The 8300-nt window shown below is 34.4% G+C and overlaps 1 long non-coding RNA gene across 2 annotated transcripts; it reads right to left on the bottom strand.

Annotated features, from left to right (window-relative positions):
- Positions 1-6634: 6634 nt before the first annotated feature.
- On the bottom strand, positions 6635-8063 carry LOC127873673 (uncharacterized). Of its 2 annotated transcripts, none has more exons than XR_008046321.1 (2): positions 7942-8063; positions 6635-7196 (listed from the first exon to the last, which is right to left on the bottom strand). It is a non-coding gene; the product is annotated as an uncharacterized LOC127873673 (long non-coding RNA). The 2 variants fall into 2 exon arrangements; XR_008046320.1 differs by lacking the exon at positions 7942-8063 and adding an exon at positions 7641-7935.
- Positions 8064-8300: the final 237 nt, after the last annotated feature.

Raw genomic sequence — 8300 nt, 5'->3', positions numbered from 1 at the left:
AACATAATTACATATAAAATAAAGCACGAACACATGTTGAGGTAAAGCTTTTATTAAAATGCATGATGTGTGTCAAGCAGGGTGAATATTTGTTTCCATTTCTGTGTTGTGCCTCTATGAATTAGAGGCCGAATTTCCTTTGAAGGTATTAACAGAATTGATATCAATTGTTTGAAAATGTTACTCTCAATCTATGTCGATCACATTTTATTATTTCTGCTAAGACTGCGGAAAACTGCCAATACCGATATATGAAATTATGCCAATCAAACAATCTATACTTTAACCCGATGCAATTATCTTGACACTGAGATTTAGCTGTTCGTTCAGCGATGCCTAAAACACAGAAGCTGGACAGAATAGTAAAGATTTTTTTAAACTGGAAAAATTTGTTAGAATTGACGGACACCATATATTAATGCAGCTACGTAACAGATTGTGAGAGGAATATAAATTAGGCTATACATCTGGTTGCAATCTAATTGAACTGAAACTGATACTCATTGAAGCCGAATATTAAGCATTTATAAATAGTTCAATAATTATACAAATAATAGCTGACTTTTCGGTTGTGACAGTATAATTGTCACTTTTGGTCGTGAAATCAAATTTAATTGCCTTGGTTTATTAAATGGAATCAAATTATTCTTTGCACTGTTATCAAATATATGTTCATTGATTGGTTTCTCTGTTATTTTAAATGCATATGAAAATATAATAATTTATTCGTTTCAAATCATTTTAAAAATGGCAAGAAGAGATCCTCTAAACGATACACGAAAATCATTTACTAAATGATTCTCTCTCTCTCAACATTATACACGACGCACGACATCCAACACGACACACGATAATACATTACACGACACAAAACATTCGACGCGACACGCGACATTCAACGCGACACTCGATATTTGTCGCGACACACGATATTCAACACGACACACGATATTCAAACCGTCACGTGAGATTCCAAACGGCTCGTGATATTCCAACCGCCACACGACTTTCGACATGGCCTGCGATCCTCAACTATTTCGTTTATAGAAGTGGCTTAAAATATGACAATTGCAGTATATTGAATTCGAAGCTGTTACAATACATGCATCCCGGAAAAGCAACCTTTTGGAAAAAACAAAAACCCACTAGTCTGCTGGTACAAATCAAGCTGACCCATTTAAAATCATTTCAAAATCACACTCAATATCAACCGTTATTATTTGCTATCATGGGTTGATATAACGGACCAGCGTTGTTTGTACTGAGGGAGTGTTTTTTTTTAACTTGTGCTCATTCCGGGATCAGTCTGTTGTGTTTGAATATACATCTACGAACTTTATATAACAAGAAAATCATAACGGTATTATTAAGAAACATATTCTATATACGATCCACAATACACCGAAACAGAACTAATGAACCCACACAATATCACCGTTAACATGTCCGTTACTGTGAAATGTGTAGATAAAAGACTTTTGTTAAATTTTGTTGAGGAAAAAACAATGGCAAATTTTGTATGTAAAATAAACATTGGTACTATTTACTGGGGATGCAATCTGTTAACCGGTTGAACGATCAATGAACCGGTTATAAATATTTTCAGATAAAAAATGTTTTTTTACATTGAATAAATCATGCAAATTTCATTTCTAGCGCTCGACATACTGCCAATTAACGCTATTTTCTACATGAACCTATATGCCACACCACGGACTCTAGATGAGTCAATATACGCTCCGTGGCCACACATATGACGAAATCAATAACCTGTATAAACAAAGTGAAAAAGCAATAAATCAATATCTATTTATTATCTATAAAGTATAATTTACTTTTACTCGCAAAAATTTAAGTCGGAATCTGTGGAGAGGTAGGGAAATTAGCGGAAAATGACACGTTTATTACACTCGAAATACAATACGATAGGCAGAGACAGAGGTCTTATTATTTTATACACGGACTCTAATAATTTTAATTAATTGATAATTAAAGGTAAATAGCCTTACTAGTTCCACTTATAGCCTTTCATACAATTATACATAATAACATCTTTGAAAATAAACAACAAACGATGTTTTGACACCCATTTTATTTGAAGTATGCAAAGCCGAAAAATATCAAGAGGGTCCGAAATATACGCTGTCTCATCATAAAATTAACACCCTATCTGTGTTATAAACAAGAGCTGTAATCGTTAATTTATTAAGCTTCAATAATAAGTAGCTTAGTTGATATGTTCTTGAACAAAATATTTCAATTTATTCCATAAAAAAAAAATAATCATGTCAAAGGAAATTAAATGGCCGGTATCTAAACAAAAGCATAAGCGCCAAGACCGTAGCATCAGTTCTCTGCGTTAAGACCACGCACTACTTTCTTCCGTCTTCATTCCTTACTTACTTTCATTTTAAACCATTTTTTCTATCGTATGCAGAATTCTATTCTCCTTAGCAAGATGTAATTTTTTAAACTGAACTCCAAATATAAACGCTACAAATCGATATAAAGTACAAACATGTCAACCTAGAATCTAATGCTCCAAACATTCGGAGCGTTAGGATCGCGCGCTACTTTCGTACGCTTTCATTCCTTATTTACTTTCATTTTTAAAACCCTTTTTGTCTATCGTATACAGAATTATATTCTCCTAAGCAAGATGTAGTTTTAAAAACTGAACTCCAAATATAAACGCTACAAATCGGTATAAAGTACGAAAGTTAACCGTAAATCTAGATTCTAAAACGGTATGATATTTGCAAAAGTTAAAGTTATAACTCGCCGGGTTGCCCAAATCAGAAGAAAAACCACGAAACGTAGGCTTTCTAATGAATTATAATTTGTCAAAATCGGCCGGGAAATGAAAGTAAAATATAAAAAAAGACGTTAGTGGGTACATCAACATGTATAAGCTCGGCTCGTACGCTAATCGATAGCTACCGGTCACGTGACTTAGTTACGACACATTTTAAACGCGCGGAGGGGGGGGGGGGGTAGTAAGGGTCAAATACTCGATTCAACTCCTGTAGTGCGTTCAGTACCAGCGAACGTTCGCAAATGATCGTTCGTTTCCGATTCGGTCTTATTGAACGATAAGTTCGGCGCGAACGCTTCAAGATGGCGGCTCCCAGAAATTTGTAGCGATTTTGATGGCGGAAATCGCTATTAACACAGAAAGTACTTAACTAACAGATATTTAAAAAAAAAAATATTTAATAATTTGATTATAATTATAAGTAGTGTGGATGCGATAGTGTTATTTTTCATTAGCGATCGAAATTTAGTGTAAGAGGTGCATCGAATCAGTTATAAAACAAAGCCTTAAAATAGCGCAATACATTATAATCTTCAAATGTAGTTGTAATTTTCTTTTACATTGAATGAATTTTCGTTTCGTTTACATTTAATGAAAATATTAATAAATTTTAGCATTCACATGGAAAAAAAACACACCTGCATATTTTGCGAATTGAACTGTCTTTGAATTCACATGTATATTGAAAACTCTAATGTAGTGATTATGAGCGATACAAATCTGGCATTTTATTATACCATAAATCTATACATTTATTTTACCCAAGTATTTTATATCGATATTATGATCAAACGCGATTGCTTGTTTTCACGATGATGTTTCGAACACTGCAAAAACGCACGATCTTTACACGTTATTATATCGGTTTACATTTGCAGGTACCCGTTAAATACGATAATTGTGTAGCAGTAAATTTCTACACTATTTTAAATGTATTGTCATTATAAAACACTTAAGTGTTATGTTTAAACTGGCTTATATATATACTTAATAGTTCCTGTTAATCCATTTCGAACAAATGTACGTCTATTTTTTAAATATGTTCAAATGTTTTAGTAAAGCAACTGTTAAGTTTTTGGCTTAATATGCCCAGAGATGACACGGAGGTATCATAAATCGTGTTTAATGACCAGACACATGTGGTTAATGACCCCAAACTGTGTCATACAAATATGGGTCCCTGGGTTTATGACACCCTGTTTTCTTAGTTATTGTCTGGACAGTATCCGATCATATCGAGATAATCGGTTTGTGATGAGCAAAGGGGCAATTAAACAATGGGTGGTTAAAAATGCTGAAATAAGGAGTGTCAAAATTGGTGTGAACAATTAAATAAAAACATTTACATGTATCAAGAGGATTTAGTTAATCTGTAACAAGGTAAGTCTTTACGGACATACATGTTCAAATAGTTTCTTTATGTTGACAACATAAAATCAACCAATTTGTTGTTTGTTTTCGTCCTTATTTGTGTTCATTCATTGGATTCTATTTAATATGGAAGAATTTCAATTTCTGAATATGTTGTTGTTCTTAAAATGGGTCGCGAATATCATTGAAATCTTATCACGATGCGGATCATCAAACGCAAACAATAGCAGAATGGCCGCAGTGTTGGCGGCCAAAATTTGAAATAACGTGACGTTATTATCGGAATCCCCAAAACCTCCTATACACTTTGTTTATTGTTCAATTCACTTTATGTACTACAAAAAGGGAAAAATATCGAAGTAATACTGAACAAATACAACATATTTATTTGTCCGCCATCTTGGTTTCGCTAGCGAACTACCTCCCGAGAGGGTTCGCTTCGGTTCGCGAACGTTCGCGGCGAACCGAGCGTTCAATAGCGAACGTTCGCGACCGTTCGCGAACTATAGCGAACGTTCGCTGTAACTGAACGCACTACTGTCAATATACGCTCCGTGCTTTATGTCGTGTTAACCGATTTACAACACTGCTCGCCACATAAAATGTTAAAGGGGCCTTTTCACGTTTTGGTAAACTGACAAAATTAAAAACAAGAGCTGTCAGAGGACACCGCGCTCGACTATTCGAGTGCTTGACAGTATAACGTAAGCCATCATGGGGCAATTGTTCATATTCAATAATTTATTAGACGATCTTTCAAAAATAAAAAAAGGAAATACAAAAAATATTGAGGGGGGGGGGGTAGGGGGGGTGAGAGGGGGGGTATAATGTGTGGGGTGTGGTAATTTATTAGATGTTTTAAAAAAAAATTGGGGGGGGGGGGTAGGGGGTGGGGGGGGGATCGAGAGGGGGGTATACATAATGTGGGGTGTAGTAATTTATTAGATGTTTATAAAAAAAATGGGGTGGGGGGGGAGGGCGTGGGGTATTGTTTGGGTGGAATCCATTGTGGTATTCAGGTAAGTGTTGTTTTGTCAAAGTAATAATAACATGTGATCATAAATAAAGAAGTTATGACAATTTAAGCAATTTAAGCAAAATGTGTAAACTTATCTAAGTGTAAAAGGGGCCATAATTATGTCAAAATGCTTGATAGAATTGTCTGCTCTTGTTTATAGGTTGAGGTGATGATGGTAAACAAGTATGCAAAATATGAAAGCAATATGTCGAGGCACAATGAAACTATTTGGGGTAGTACGAAAACTTTAACATTTGCACGCTAACGCAGATGCAGACGGTAACGCCGACGCCGGGGGTGAGGATAGCTTCACTATATATATTTTATCAAAGACCTATAGATTACATCTATAGGTCTTTGATTTTATATATAATAGTCGAGCTAAAAATGTTTCAGATTCGCAAATTTTCGTTGTAGTTATGATATTTGTGAGGGCACAGTAATACTGAAAATTTACAGTGCTCTTAGTCTAAAATAACCATTATATGCATCTTTTGACGATTTTAAAAACCTGAAAATTATAAAGCTTTCTACCGCGAAACGATTTAATAATTTGGAGAGTTCTGTAGTTGTTATATTTTGCTATACTACGAGGATTGCTTATATAAAGTATAAAATACATTTTTCATCAGAATTAAATGTGTTTTTAATGAATATTTTTAGTTATTATTTTAATATTTTTATCTGGTCATTGACCAGTTTAAAGAGACAAAATAACACATGTTCAATTCAAATGTTGTGCGCCAAATTTTTTATGAACCATTTATTCACAAATTTCATTTTTAACAACATAAATATTGATCAAGCAAGACATATATGATATAAACCTCTAGTCATAAGTCATTTTAAAAAGAATTGAAAGAAAAACGGCATAAGTAAAATACCACCTTTGAACATAGAAGGGTTGTAAGATGTATAATTGATTTTTAAAAAAATTATATAGTTTTTCAATAATAAAATTGAAGTTTTAACTTGACAGGCAAGTGAACTTCTTTTGACACAAAAATATGCCATAACCATGCTGAAGTTGAGAATTTTAGTTATTGCATAAACTTATGAAACATATTTCATAAACTTTTTTCATAAACTGCTTACAACTTACAAGTATGTTTTACATGTAGTACATCATTTAAAATGAAGCAATCGGTCCATAATAGTTCATATTGCTTAGTCCATATTGCTCACCTAAGTTTCAGAATTACTTAGTTTTCATACAGAATATTTCAATTGTGTAAACATATGTTTATACTTGAATTATTAAACATTGGATTCAACATGGGTAATCAGAGTCGTGGAAATTTCTGCAAAAGTACAACCTTATGTAAGATTTCCCTACAGAGTTTTATGATTACACTGGCCAAGATAAGCGTCATGTTAGCACCACTATGGTTTTATGTTAACAGCAAAGTAAACAAAAAGGTAAGGAATAGTAAACGTTAAATGATTTATTGCATAATGTACATCCAGAATAAATAACAATAGTTCTCCGCTGCATCTAGTGCAGATCATTGATAAGAGTACAAGCACTTAAAGAGCAATTAAACAAGACTATTGCCAAGCAATAAAAGTCCCCTACCGGCTCCACCATTGTCAGAAATTACACCATTGTCAGAATATTTTATTATTTGTTGCCATAGCAACCAAATTTTTTTAACGTAGGATCAAAATGAAATGACGTGCATAATGTCCATATTGCCATCTATCCATGTTCAAAGTTTCATGAAAAAATATTAAGAACTTTTAAAGTTATCGCAGGATCCAGACAAGAGTTCCGCGGTCGGAGATGACCGCATTGAAGCCGGATTTTTTATTTAAATGACAGGAAAGTACCTTTCGTGTTTTGTCAATGCAATACTTAAATTACTGAAATATTGTTCAAAGGTCAAAATGAAATGTAAGTACTTTTCAAGGCATGAGCAAACCTTGTGTTATGTTTTGAATGCATGCATATACATGAACAACAATAACATTTAAGGTCACAGTGACCTTGACCTTCAAATGAATGACATTGAAATGACCAGTGGTCATCTTCTAGTACTGGCCAATCTTTATTTCAAGTTTGAAGACTCTAGGTACAAGCATACCAAAGTTATAACATGAAATAAGAACTTTAACATTTTTACATTCAAGGTCACAGTGACCTTGACCTTCAAATGAATGACCTTGAAATGTCCAGTGGTTACTTACTAGTTCTGGCCAACCTTCATGTCAAGTTTCAAGACTCTAGGTCCAAGCATACCAAAGTTATAACAACTTTAAACATTTTACATTCAAGGTCACAGTGACCTTGACCTTCAAATGAATGACCTTGAAATGTCCAGTGGTTACTTACTAGTTCTGGCCAACCTTCATGTCAAGTTTCAAGACTCTAGGTCCAAGCATACCAAAGTTATAACAACTTTAACATTTTATATTGAAGGTCACAGTGACCTTCACCTTCAAATGAATGACCTTGAAATGACCAGTGGTCATCTGTTAATCCTGGCCAACCTTCATGTCAAGTTTGAAGACTCTAGGTCCAAGCATACCAAAGTTATACCATGAAATAAGAACTTTAACATTTTTACATTCAAGGTCACAGTGACCTTGACCTTCAAATGAATGACCTTGAAATGACCAGTGGTTACTAACTAGTTATGGCCAACCTTCATGTCAAGTTTCAAGACTCTAGGTCCAAGCATACCAAAGTTATAACAACTTTAACATTTTTTATATTGAAGGTCACAGTGACCTTGACCTTCAAATGAATGACCTTGAAATGACCAGTGGTCATCTGTTAATCCTGGCCAACCTTCATGTCAAGTTTGAAGACTCTAGGTCCAAGCATACCAAAGTTATACCATGAAATAAGAACTTTAACATTTTTCGAGCACGCCGCCACCACCGCCCGCCCGCCCGCCCCCCCCGCCCGCCCGACAACATCAATCTATAAGCCGAGATTTTTTTCGAAAAAAATCCGGCTAAAAACCACCATTTTCAGCAGTATTTCTAGTCTATTTGTTGCCATAGCAACCAGAATTTTTGACTTAGGAACAAAATGAAACGATGTGCATAATGTCCATATTGCCATCTATCCGGTGTTCCAAGTTTCATGAA

The sequence above is a fragment of the Dreissena polymorpha genome, chromosome 3 (assembly GCF_020536995.1).
Source record: "Dreissena polymorpha isolate Duluth1 chromosome 3, UMN_Dpol_1.0, whole genome shotgun sequence".
Lineage (NCBI taxonomy): Eukaryota > Metazoa > Mollusca > Bivalvia > Myida > Dreissenidae > Dreissena > Dreissena polymorpha.
The sequence above is the reverse complement of the archived record's forward strand: the minus strand, read 5'-3'. Positions and strand labels throughout refer to the sequence as shown.